A 13,049-nucleotide genomic window follows, 5' to 3' on the forward strand; every position below is an offset into this window, starting at 1 on the left:
ACAATGGTAACCAGGGTAAATATGGGTTACCAAGTGCGTCTCTGCGCTTAGTAACCCGATATTTACCCTGGTTACAAGAGAACACATCGCTGGATCGGCGTCACACACGCCGAATCCAGCGATGACAGCGGGTGATCAGCGACCAAAAAAAGGTCCTGATCATTCCCATCGACCAACGATCTCCCAGCAGGGGCCTGATCGTTGGTCGCTGTCACACATAACGAGATCGTTAGCGGGATCGTTGCTACGTCACCAAAAGCGTGACGTTGCAACGATATCGTTAACGATATCGTTATGTGTGACTCAGCCTTTATGCACAAATGCTGTTGTAAACACAAGAGTACTAGGACAGTGAAGGAAGCAATAAAATATATTCAGGTTTTTGAATCGTAACTGAAAGACCTTGAATATCACAGTTTTACCAAAATATGGGAATATTCACATAAACCCATACTAGAGGATAAGGTACATTGCACTGAATTGTGTGATATAAATCTGGGGTGGGGAACCTTGTTTCTGCCAATGGCCATTTGGATATCAGTAGTATCACATCAGGACCTCACAAAATTATCAAATTGAAATTTATCCTGATTTATTTAATTAACTTAATCCTAATGTGATGGCAGGAACTGCTTCTCTTTGGTGAAGCTTTGATGTTAGGTAGTATTTATGATGGTGCTACTCGCAACTGCTATTCCAGGTTTGGGTTGGTCAGTCTGGAGTGCAGTTGACTCTTTGCGATAAGTTTTGTAAGAACTCGCAGCAGTAAGTTGTACCAAACATAGATGTATATTACACTGCAGGTCTCCTCACAGCGGGAAATTCATCACTGCTCACGTTACATTTGTAGAACTCTAGCTGTGGGAGATTTGCAGTATACATCACATAGGAGACATTGAAACTGCTGTATGTATGACAAAGGGTACATTGAGTCTAGACACCAAGACTGCTGTATATATGCTTCTCACAAAATGAGAATATCATCAAAAAGTTAATTTATTTCAGTTCTTCAATACAAAAAGTGAAACTCATATTATATAGAGTCACTACAAACAGAGTGATCTATTTCAAGAGTTTATTTCTGTTAATGTTGATGATTATGGCTTATAGCCAATGAAATCCCAAAAGTCATTATCTCAGAAAATTAGAATAATTAGCAAAAAACACCTGCAAAGGCTTCTTAAGTGTTTAAAAAGGTCCCTTAGTCTGTTCCAGTAGGTTCCACAATCATGGGTAAGACTGCTGACTTGACAGATGTCCAGAAGGCAGTCATTGACACACACTACAAGGAGGGTAAGCAACAAAAGTTCATTGCTAACGAAGCTGGTTGTTCACAGAGTGCTGTATCCAAGCATATTATTGGAAAGTTGAGTGGAAGGAAAAAGTGTGGTAGAAAAAGGTGCACAAGCAATCGGGATAACCACAGCCTTGAAAGGACTGTTAAGAAAAGGCGATTCAAAAATTTGGGGGAGATTCACAAGGAGTGGACTGCTGGTGGAGTTATTGCTTCAAGAGCCACCACACACACACACACACACACACACACACATACCCAGGACATGGGCTACAAGTTTTGCATTCCTTGTGTCAAGCCACTCATGTCCAAAGGGAAAAAGAACTGGACTGTTGCTCAGCAGTCCAAGGTGTTGTTTTCAGCTGAAAGTAAATTTTGCATTGGTGCAGACACCAAGAAAAAAATCAACGATAAGAAAAAAATGGTAAACCTGAGTCCACGCAATTTTTTCTTATCATATATCACATAGGAGACATAAAGACAGCTGTATATACATCATATAGGAGAAAAGGAGACTACTGTATGTATATACATCATATAGGATACAATGAGGCTGTTGTGTATGTTGTTGTATCTATATATATTGTATATAGACACAACAAGATTGTAGAAGAGACACAAAAATTTCTGTATATACATCACATAGGAAACACTGAGACTGCTGAATATACGTCACAAAGAAAACACTGATACTCCTGTGTAAATACATCACATATAAGACACTGGGTTTGCAGCATATACATCACATAGGGGATGCTGTAGCTGGAACATATACACCACATAGGAAACACTGGGACTGCAGCATATACATCACATAGAAGACACTGGAGCTGAAGAATATGCATCACATAGGAGCCATAATGGCTGCATCATATACAGTGCATCACATAGAAGACAATGGGGATGTAGCATATATATCAGATAGGAGACACTGGGGCAGACCATGCCAACTCCGCCCACAAAGTACATCATGGTGTTGGCACTGGCCAACATCAGATAATCTGTTGTGAACTCTATTTTTGGGCTCCCTCTAGTGGTCACAAGCGGTACTGTGTAGTGTTGTTTTTCTGCAGGTTGGCTGCATCAGCTGGTTCGTTATCCTTGGTTGGTTTCCTATTTAGCTCACCTGGATACTCAGTTCCTTGCCTGCTATCAATGTATTCAGTGCTCTTCAGATTCCTTGTGATTACCTTGCTTCCAGTCTCTCCAAGACAAGCTAAGTTTTTGTTTGTTCATTTTTTGATTATCAGCATTCATCATGTTTCTTGTCCAGCTTGCTAAAATGTGATTTCCTCGCTTGCTGGTTGCTCTAGGGGACTGAGTTTCTCCCCCACACCGTTAGTTGGTGCGGGGGTTCTTGAAATCTCAGAGTGGATATTTTGTAAGGGTTTTTTACTGACCGCATAGATTCCCTTTTCTATTTTCTGCTATCTAGTATTAGTGGGCCTCATTTGCTGAATCTGCTTTCACCCCTGTGTATGTGCCTTCCTCTTACCTCACCGTTATTATTTGTTGGGGGCTTCTATATCTTTGGGGATTATTTCTCTGGAGGCAAGAGAGGGCTTTCTTTCTCTCTAGGGGTAGTTAGTTCCTCAGGCTGGCTCGAGACGTCTAGGATTTTTAGGCACGTTCACCGGCTTCTTCTAGTGTGTTTGGATAGGTTCAGATTTGCGGTCAGTCCAGTTTGCCACCTCCCTAGAGCTTGTCCTATGTTTGTTACTTAGCTGGAGTAATTTGTGATCCTCAACCACTAAGGATCATAACAATAATCCTTCATTGCATGCACCACAGCGTCCAGTAGGGAATAGTGCATGCTCCTGCTTGAAGTGTAAGGAGGAATTAAAGGGTTGACAACCCGAGCACTGCAGACAAGGACACTGGCCTGCGGGACGTAGGTTTCTCACCACTGGTGTAAATGATAGTTACGGTGTAAACACACTTAAAGCAGTTGAAACACATAAATTAAATAATAAAAGTATTATTAATTAGGCAATATCAAACTGTATGAATGTACGTAGTCAATAGTCTGCTTTCATATCCAGTATTAGGCTATTTGTATACATCAGCTTAAAATGAAATTAGCTTGAATTCTTCATGGCTTTTGTAAAATGCATAATGTATTCACATATAAGATTGGTCTAAATATTGCAAACTTTACATTGTTTAGGCACTCTAGGGATACAATAACAACATAACTTATTTTGGGATGCCCAACCCTTGTTTGGCCATATTTATATCTCTCCTGAATCCTCAATATGCATGAATGCATGGCAAAGTGTTTAATGTGTTCTCTATGATGACTATGAGGAAAGTCTAGCCATGGATTATATCCAGGGATAACAAATGGATCAGTTGTTTATGTATGCTGGCCTTAATGAAGCGTGCTCATCGATATTTTTTTTTGTTATTAAATGTGTGTATATTGTGAGGCAATGACTGGTATCACATACGAGGGTCGCTATGTGTCCCCCCCAAGATGAGCACGGAGGCGTATTGAGGCATAGCTGTGATTGCAATGAAGAATAAAAGTGAGTATTTCCTCCGTTTCCTCTCCGGCCAGGTTTTCCATGTGGCCTACGGCCACAGGTTCCTTGTAAAGACCCCTGAACAGAGGGCTGGGTGTGTCAGTGTCAGTTTGGTTTTGCAAGTGTGCAGAGCAGAAGGCTCACAGGCAAGCGGAGCTGAAAGGGCTGGCACCCACAGCGTACATGGCAGTGCAATCTGGAGGATATATCTCCCGGTTGCAATCCGGAGGATATCGTGTGCTGTTATTTTCTGTGAGTTGGACATTAAAACACATTTTGCGTTGAACTTTGCTGGGTCACTGCCTCAGTGTGGACACCGCTGCACTACAATATATGCATGTAGTGTAGTGTGAGTGTATTAATATGCTAACCTACCGCCACTCTCTCTGATGTCCATCGTCGATCTGCTCTGCTTCTCAATGACGTCACCGCAATTCAAACTATCCGGCTCACTCTATGCTTTATGCATGAGCTGAAAGTCTCTTACAATGTACGTCTGTGAAGCTTTGTTCTCACGCTTCATAGACTTACATTGTAAAATACACTTCTGGGTCATGCAAAGAGCAGCGTGACCCAGAGAGTCTGTAGAGCGCTGGCATCACATGTCACAGAGAAGTGGAGCCGAGTGATGCTGGACACCGGAGAGAGCTGCGGTAGGTGAGTACACTAATACACTCACACTACATCACTTGAATATATATACACATTTGATAAAAACTAATTTAGATGGGAGTGCTTCTTTATAAGTATCCCCACACAATAGGTGGCTAAATGCTTGAGTTATGTAGTCCAATAAATATGCACAAAATATTGACAGGTTTGGCCAAAAGTGTAATGTTTATGGGAGCCCTGGACAATTTATTGTCAGGGGAACAATCAATCCGGCATGTCTGATTTCAGGCTCCTGATCACATTGTCTCTCCAGAGATAAGGCACTGCAAGACATAACTGGCAGCAGCGCTCTCATAGAGAGCACAAGAGCGTTTGGCCGAACAAGTGATCCTGTGTATTGGAGACCCGGCCAAGATGGCTGCTGGCCGGACGATTGGTTCAACTGTTCAGCCTACAGCCATCTAATGTGCAAGGCAAGCTTAAATGTATAGCATGTAACTATGCAGAGTTATGTAAGCATTGGCTGCAGCTCTTTCGCAAGACCCTTCAAACTACTGTTTGTGCTTGGATTCAGACCCTCACCAATAAGATATTCAAGGCCTATCCAGAGGCTAATCCCTTAATATGGGGAAATCATAAAACCTATTTTATCCAACATAGTCAGTCCACCTCACCCCATCTATCAATCATAGCTAGATTGTCAGGTTCAGAATACGACCATCTAATGTACAGTATGTATTTATTTACTCACGTATACGGTGCCATTAATTCCACAGCACTTTACACTTACACTATGCAACCATCTTAAGGGTGGCTCCCCTGCATCCTTATTGCACAGCATGCATGTGCTGGACTAGTAGAATCTCCTGCTACCCTGTGGATAGAAGATCAATATCAATTGTGCAAAACTCCCTTTGCGTCCATTTTAATAGAGAATTGGACATATTAAGGTTGGCTATAAAAAAAGATTCCTTCATCATTAGCAGTTCTGTATGATATGTGTTATCTTAGGTAAAACTACATTCTGTCTGACCCCTGTATGTTGGATCTCATCTATTATACTTCCGTATCTATATGTTGAGGAAAAGTCAGAGTGGTTTGCTGGCATTCCACATTAATCAATGTGTGTATCCCAGCTCGGACTGATCCACAGGAGAACAGGAGAATGCTCCGGTGGGCCTCTGTGCAGGAGTTACCACCACCCTCCTATATGAGCAGTACTTGGCACAATTTACTTGATTCACTATGTACAAAAGAAGGCAGCATCTTTTTTATTTAATAATCAACCCATTTTATTGCTATGTAAATTTGTGAATTAGAATAAAGTCACATTTACATGTAGCTTAAAAGTTAGGTTCTGGAGTTGATGTCACTGGTGGACCCTTGGCACCCCAGTCCGACAATGTGTGTATCCCATCCCTTGCACTGTACTTATGGATGGATGCCAGCTATTGAGGCATATACAATGTATCTACTGTGCAACAGTTTCTAAACTTATAAGAACAATGCGTATTTTGGAGGGTTCTGTAAACAGCTCAATAATGTGGAAATTCAGCTATTTTTATTTAGGTGTAAGCTGTATAATTATACTGCCACTACCAAGTGGTGCACATGTATATATTGCATTTTGATTGGTGCATGTAATGGACATATTTGCAGCTTAAAAATAATATTCATGTGATGCTTAACGTGAAAGACTAGTATGAAAGCAATTAACTGAATGCATATAATGCATACCAATCAGGGTTTTGCTCAAACCTGTACCTATAGTTTAGGTGACAGAAAGAAGGGGGTTTGCCAGCTTCAACTGAAGACCGATGCATGGATTCGCTGCAACATTATGAGTCTGCAGTGAAGGGGGAGATGTCCAGCACTTGGGTGAATAAAAAATGAACTTTATTCTTCCGTTAAAAGCATGTAGAGAACACACATGGACAGGAGTGGTTGCCACCCGGCGCATTTGGGATACATGTGGTATCCTTAGTGGTAGCATAGTATGGAATCAAATCACATAAAAAATATGTTAAAAACAGCAAATAGAAAGAGAGCATATGAGTCACGTGGCGGAAAAAATAAGTCGGCTAATGAAACAGGAGAAGGAACCAGTATGAGAAAGAACTCAATGAACCAGTATGTAATAGCAGAATGAGAAACAGTATGTAATAACAAGCAATAGCAGTATACAAAAGTATATGGCAGCAAACGTGTGAAAATAACAAAAATAGCCTAATTACAATGTCTAACTCGAGCATAGAATTTTTATATATATACTGTATATAATACAAAATAAGGAAAAAAAGAAGTGAACCCATCCAAAACAAAATAAAAAAAGATAAAACATCAGTATATATAGAATACATATTCTAAATAACTGCACAGGTCTATGTCTGTAAAGCACTGTGGAATTATTGGCGCTATATAAGTGAGTAAAATAAATAAACATATAAGTAGATCAATCTCAAATGTAAAAGAAAATGATATACAAATAATATGTATCATTGACAAATATTGAATATGTATTGTTTTGTCATGTCACACAAAAAAAAATCATCTGCAAAAAATATCAATAATGTAAAGAAATATCTTTTTTTATTTAGTCCATAAGGGCCTCTGGAACCCATCTGAAAAATCCAGAAGTCTTCTACTACATAAAATAATTTGCATTGGTGATCTATTCTCCACCCCTCAAAGATGGCTTTCCCAAAGTTTTGTGAGATATTCATTTAATGTCTGGTTCTAGTAGCTTGGAAAATGTCGGATTCTGATACAGGAAAGGAATAAACTTACAAATGATATCGCAAATGCTGGAAAAATCATTGCTAAAAGAGATGGAAAAAATAATGTCTTGTCCAAATTCAATATTTTTAGATTTATATTTAACTAATGAATTACGCAATTTTTTGGCTCTATTTATGGACCACTATTGGTAATTCCTCATGTACAAGTGAGTGTGAAGTGCTTTACCTGGAATTATGAGACAAACTAGAGCAATTGCATTTTATGGGAATAAATTACCCTACAGGGACGTTTTTTGTAACGTGGCTGGGACAACCGGATCAGGCGTGAAGGGTGGTATTTCCCACTGTGTATTTATGAAAATAGTTGTGTGAATTAATTTATTTGATGAACTACCATCTAAGTGTAAATCCTGAACATTAATTGTGTTAGCATGGTGGTAAAAAGTAAAAGCTACATTTAAACTATTTAAATTAAAGTAACAATTAAGGTCAGGTAGGGTTGCCACATCGGCAAACCAAACAATGAGTAGGTCGTCGATGTAGCAACCATACGTGACCATGTAGGATAACAGAAATTAATTGTTAGTGTATTAATATTTATGTTCCCCCCAGCCCATAAAAACAAAAACCACTGTATTGCTACTATTGCTAGATCATGTGGAATATAAGTATAAAAGGAACACATGTCAGCTGTGATCCAGGTATAATTAGATTTCCATTCAAGATCTTTAAAAGTTAGGAGGACATGAGTAGTGTCTTTCAGATGGTTGGTAATATATTCTACCAAAGGTTGAAGGAGACTGTCTACCACTCACACAGATTCTCATGAAATTATTCAATCCCCACTATGATGGGACAGAAGGGAGAAGGGAAACCCTCCTTGTGTATTTTAGGAAGGGAATGAGATATAGTTTAAGTGAGTATCTGTATCATTTATATAACGATATATATGTCATATATATGACAGTTATATAATGTGTTTGCTGTCGGTTACCAAAGAAACACATAGGGGTCGATTCATCAAGACTGACGATTCTCTCACCGGTCTTAAAGAGGGGGCATTTTGGAGCTGACACTCTGGATTCATTAAGAGGCTTGAACTTTGTGCGCCTTGACACAAATCTTATTTCAGCCCTGCTGGAGTAAGATTTGTGGTGTAGTGAACGCTGCTGCTCATCATGAATTTGACGAGTGAGGGTTGCCACGCCCCGCCCTGCCCCCGTTCCACCCCAGCTTCGTCCACTCTGTCAGAGCTGGATCGAGAATGGCGTGAACTTGCCAAAAGTCGCACTTTGCTGTGCAACCTTACGTTTACCCAAAAAATGCAACTATTCAAAGATTTTTTTCCCCACAAATCTGTTGAAAAAGCTTTGAAGAATTGTCCCCATAGTCTCTATAGGAGCAAACTATTAAAACAACTCCAGCCCAAACCCATTGTTCAATATTCAATACCTTACTAATGTATGGCTACTATTCCTGCTGCCTCTTTTGGATCCTTCCATTGAAGTTTCAATGTCTATTTCTCAGAATCCAAAATGGCCTGAACAGTTGCACCAGAACACCAGAGAATGTTTTAATCACACCTTTGTGTATGGGATGGACCAGTGCCGTGATGATGATGCTGTATTTGTCCTAGGGTTGCTGGATTATATGGCACACATGTTTTTTTCTACTTTGTAACCATGGAGTGATTAATCTGCATAGCATCTGCATATTGTAAAACTTTTTAATATACCTAAAGTACATATTAAAAATTGTAGTCTGCCCCCTTTAACGACTGTGTTTATGGAAAAATTAGTAACTTCCCATATGAACATTTGCATAGAAATACTAAAATTATCATCCACATAGGAGTTGCTGCACAAACATAATCAACTTTTTTTGGTGTACCGTCCTACAAAGTACAAACTATGATGTTGGTAAACTTTCTTCTTATCACTGTGCAGTGTACTTGTAAGGCCGGGGTCACACTTGTGAGTGCAATGCGAGAAACTCGCGCGAGTCTCTCACATCAATACCCAGCACTGCCTCCCGGAGTGTGTGGCTGAATGTATTTCTATGCAGCTGAATGCTCCAGTCCCGAGAGCCGGCGGCAGTGCCGGGTATTGAGGAGAGAGACTCTCACGAGTTTCTCGCATTGCACTCATAGGTGTGACCCCGGACTAAGGCAAAGTTCCCCTGATGAGCTTTTGGGGAGTTTTTGATGTCGCAGATTTTTTGCACCCATTAACCCCTTCATGACCCAGCCTATTTTGGCCTTAATGACCTTGCCGTTTTTTGAAATTCTGACCAGTGTCCCTTTATGAGGTAATAACTCAGGAACGCTTCAACGGATCCTAGCGATTCTGAGATTGATTTTTCGTGACATATTGGGCTTCATGTTAGTGGTAAATGTAGGTCGATAATTTCTGAGTTTATTTGTGAAAAAAACGGAAATTTGGCAAAAAATTTGAAAATTTCGCAATTTTCACATTTTGAATTTTTATTCTGTTAAACCAGAGAGTTATGTGACACAAAATAGTTAATAAATAACGTTTCCCACATGTCTACTTTACATCAGCACAATTTTGGAAACAATTTTTTTTTTTGCTAGGAAGTTATAAGGGTTAAAATTTGACCAGTGATTTCTCATTTTTACAACAAAATTTACAAAACCATTTTTTTTAGGGACCACCTCACATTTGAAGTCATTTTGAGGGTTCTATATGGCTGAAAATACCCAAAAGTGACACCATTCTAAAAACTGCACCCCTCAAGGTGCTCAAAACCACATTCAAGAAGTTTATTAACCCTTCAGGTGTTTCACAGCAGCAGAAGCAACATGGAAGTAAAAAATGAACATTTAACTTTTTAGTCACAAAAATGATCTTTTAGCAACAATTTTTTTATTTTCCCAGCGGTAAAAGGAGAAACTGGACCACGGACGTTGTTGTCCAATTCGTCCTGAGTACGCTGATACCTCATATGTGGGGGTAAACCACTGTTTGGGCGCACGGCAGGGCTCGGAAGGGAAGGAGCGCCATTTGACTTTTTGAATGAAAAATTGGCTCCAATCTTTAGCGGACACCATGTCACGTTTGGAGAGCCCCCGTGTGCCTAAACATTGGAGCTCCCCCACAAGTGACCCCATTTTGGAAACTAGACCCCCCAAGGAACTTATCTAGAAGCATAGTGAGCACTTTAAACCCCCAGGTGCTTCACAAATTGATCCGCAAAAATGAAAAAGTACTTTTTTTTCACACAAAATTTCTTTTAGCCTCAATTCTTTCATTTTCACATGGGCAACAGGATAAAATGGATCCTAAAATTTGTTGGGCAATTTCTCCTGAGTATGCCGATACCTCATATGTGGGGGTAAACCACTGTTTGGGTGCACGGCAAGGCTCGGAAGGGGAGGCGTGCCATTTGACTTTTTGAATGGAAAATTAGCTCCAATCGTTAGCGGACACCATGTCGCGTTTGGAGAGCCCCTGTGTGCCTAAACATTGGAGCTCCCCTACAAGTGACCCCATTTTGGAAACTAGACCCCCCAAGGAACTTATCTAGATGCATAGTGAGCACTTAAAACCCCCAGGTGCTTCACAGAAGTTTACAACGCAGAGCCGTGAAAATAAAAAATAATTTTTCTTTCCTCAAAAATGATTTTTGGCCCGGAATTTTTTATTTTCCCAAGGGTAATAGGAGAAATTGGACCCCAAATTTTGTTGTCCAGTTTGTCCTGAGTACGGTGATACCCCATATGTGGGGGTAAACCACTGTTTGGGCGCACGGCAGGGCTCGGAAGGGAAGGCACGCCATTTGGCTTTTTGAATGGAAAATTAGCTCCAATCATTAGCGGACACCATGTCGCGTTTGGAGAGCCCCTGTGTGCCTAAACATTGGAGCTCCCGCACAAGTGACCCCATTTTGGAAACTAGACCTCCCAAGGAACTAATCTAGATGTGTGGTGAGCACTTTGAACCCCCAAGTGCTTCACAGAAGTTTATAACGCAGAGCCGTGAAAATAAAAAATGTTTCCTTTCCTCAAAAATATTTTTTAGCCCAGAATTTTTTTATTTTTGCAAGAGTAACAGGAGAAATTGGACCCCAAAAGTTGTTGTCCAGTTTCTCCTGAGTACGCTGATACCCCATATGTGGGGGTAAACCACTGTTTTGGCACACGTCGGGGTTCGGAAGGGAAGTAGTGACGTTTTGAAATGCAGACTTTGATGGAATGCTCTGCGGGCATCAGGTTGCGTTTGCAGAGCCCCTGATGTGCCTAAACAGTAGGAACTCCCCACAAGTGACTCCATTTTGGAAACTAGACCCCCAAGGGAACTTATCTAGATGTGTGGTGAGCACTTTGAACCCCCAAATGCTTCACAGAAGTTTATAACGCAGAGCCGTGAAAATAATAAATGTGTTTCCTTTCCTCAAAAATATTTTTTTAGCCCAGAATTTTTTATTTTTGCAAGAGTAACAGGAGAAATTGGACCCCAAAAGTTGTTGTCCAGTTTCTCCTGAGTACGCTGATACCCCATATGTGGGGGTAAACCACTGTTTGGGCACATGCCGGGGCTCGGAAGGGAAGTAGTGACGTTTTGGAATGCAGACTTTGATGGAATGGTCTGCGGGCATCATGTTACGTTTGCAGAGCCCCTGATATGCCTAAACAGTAGAAACCCCCCACAAGTGACCCCATTTTGGAAACTAGACCCCCCAAGGAACTTATCTAGATGTGTGGTGAGCACGTTCAACCCCCAAGTGCTTCACAGAAGTTTACAACGCAGAGCCGTGAAAATAAAAAATCATTTTTCTTTCCTCAAAAAAGATGTTTTAGCAAGCAATTTTTTATTTTCACAAGGGTAACAGGAGAATTTGGACCCCAATATTTGTTGCCCAGTTTGTTGTGAGTATGCTGATACCCCATATGTGGGGGTAAACCACTGTTTGGGCGCACGTCAGGGCTCGGAAGGGAAGTAGTGACATTTGAAATGCAGACTTTGATGGAATGGTCTGCGGGCGTCACATTGCATTTGCAGAGCCCCTGATGTGCCTAAACAGTAGAAACACCCCACAAGTGACCCCATTTTGGAAACTAGACCCCCGAAGGAACTTATCTAGATGTGTGGTGAGCACTTTCAACCCCCAAGTGCTTCACAGAAGTTTATAACGCAGAGCCGTGAAAATAAAAAATAATTGTTCTTTCCTCAAAAATTATGTTTTAGCAAGTAATTTTTTATTTTTGCAAGGGTAACAGGAGAAATTGGACCCCAACAGTTGTTGCCCAGTTTGTCCTGAGTACGCTGGTACCCCAAATGTGGGGGTAAACCACTGTTTGGGCGCACGTCGGGGCTTGGAAGGGAGGGAGCACCATTTGACTTTTTGAATGCAAGATTGGCTGGAATCAATGGTGGCGCCATGTTGCGTTTGGAGACCCCTGATGTGCCTAAACAGTGGAAACCCCTCAATTCTAACTTCAACACTAACCCCAACACACCCCTAATCCTAATCCCAACTGTAGCCATAACCCTAATCACAACCCTAACCCCAACACACCCCTAACCACAACCCTAACCGCAACACACCCGTAACCTTAATTCCAACCCTAATCCTAACCCTAATCCCAACCGTAGCCCTAATCCCAACCCTAACCACAACTGTAACCCCAACACACCCCTAACCCTATCCGTAACCCTAACCACAAGCCTAATCTTAACCCTATTTCAAACCCTAGCCCTAATTCCAACCCTAACTCTAATTCCAACCCTAACCCTAAGGCTATGTGCCCACGTTGCGGATTCGTGTGAGATTTTTCCGCACGATTTTTGAAAAATCTGCAGGTAAAAGGCACTGCGTTTTACCTGCGGATTTACAGCAGATTTCCAGTGTTTTTTTGTG

The 13,049-nt window shown here is 41.0% G+C and overlaps 1 protein-coding gene across 2 annotated transcripts in view; it reads left to right on the forward strand.

Moving 5' to 3' along the window:
* PAX5 (paired box 5) overlaps window positions 1-13,049 on the forward strand; it is a 534,721-nt gene that overhangs the window by 15,378 nt on the left and 506,294 nt on the right. The gene's annotated exons all lie outside the window — the stretch shown is intronic.

The sequence above is a fragment of the Ranitomeya variabilis genome, chromosome 1 (genome assembly GCF_051348905.1).
Source record: "Ranitomeya variabilis isolate aRanVar5 chromosome 1, aRanVar5.hap1, whole genome shotgun sequence".
Taxonomy (NCBI): domain Eukaryota; kingdom Metazoa; phylum Chordata; class Amphibia; order Anura; family Dendrobatidae; genus Ranitomeya; species Ranitomeya variabilis.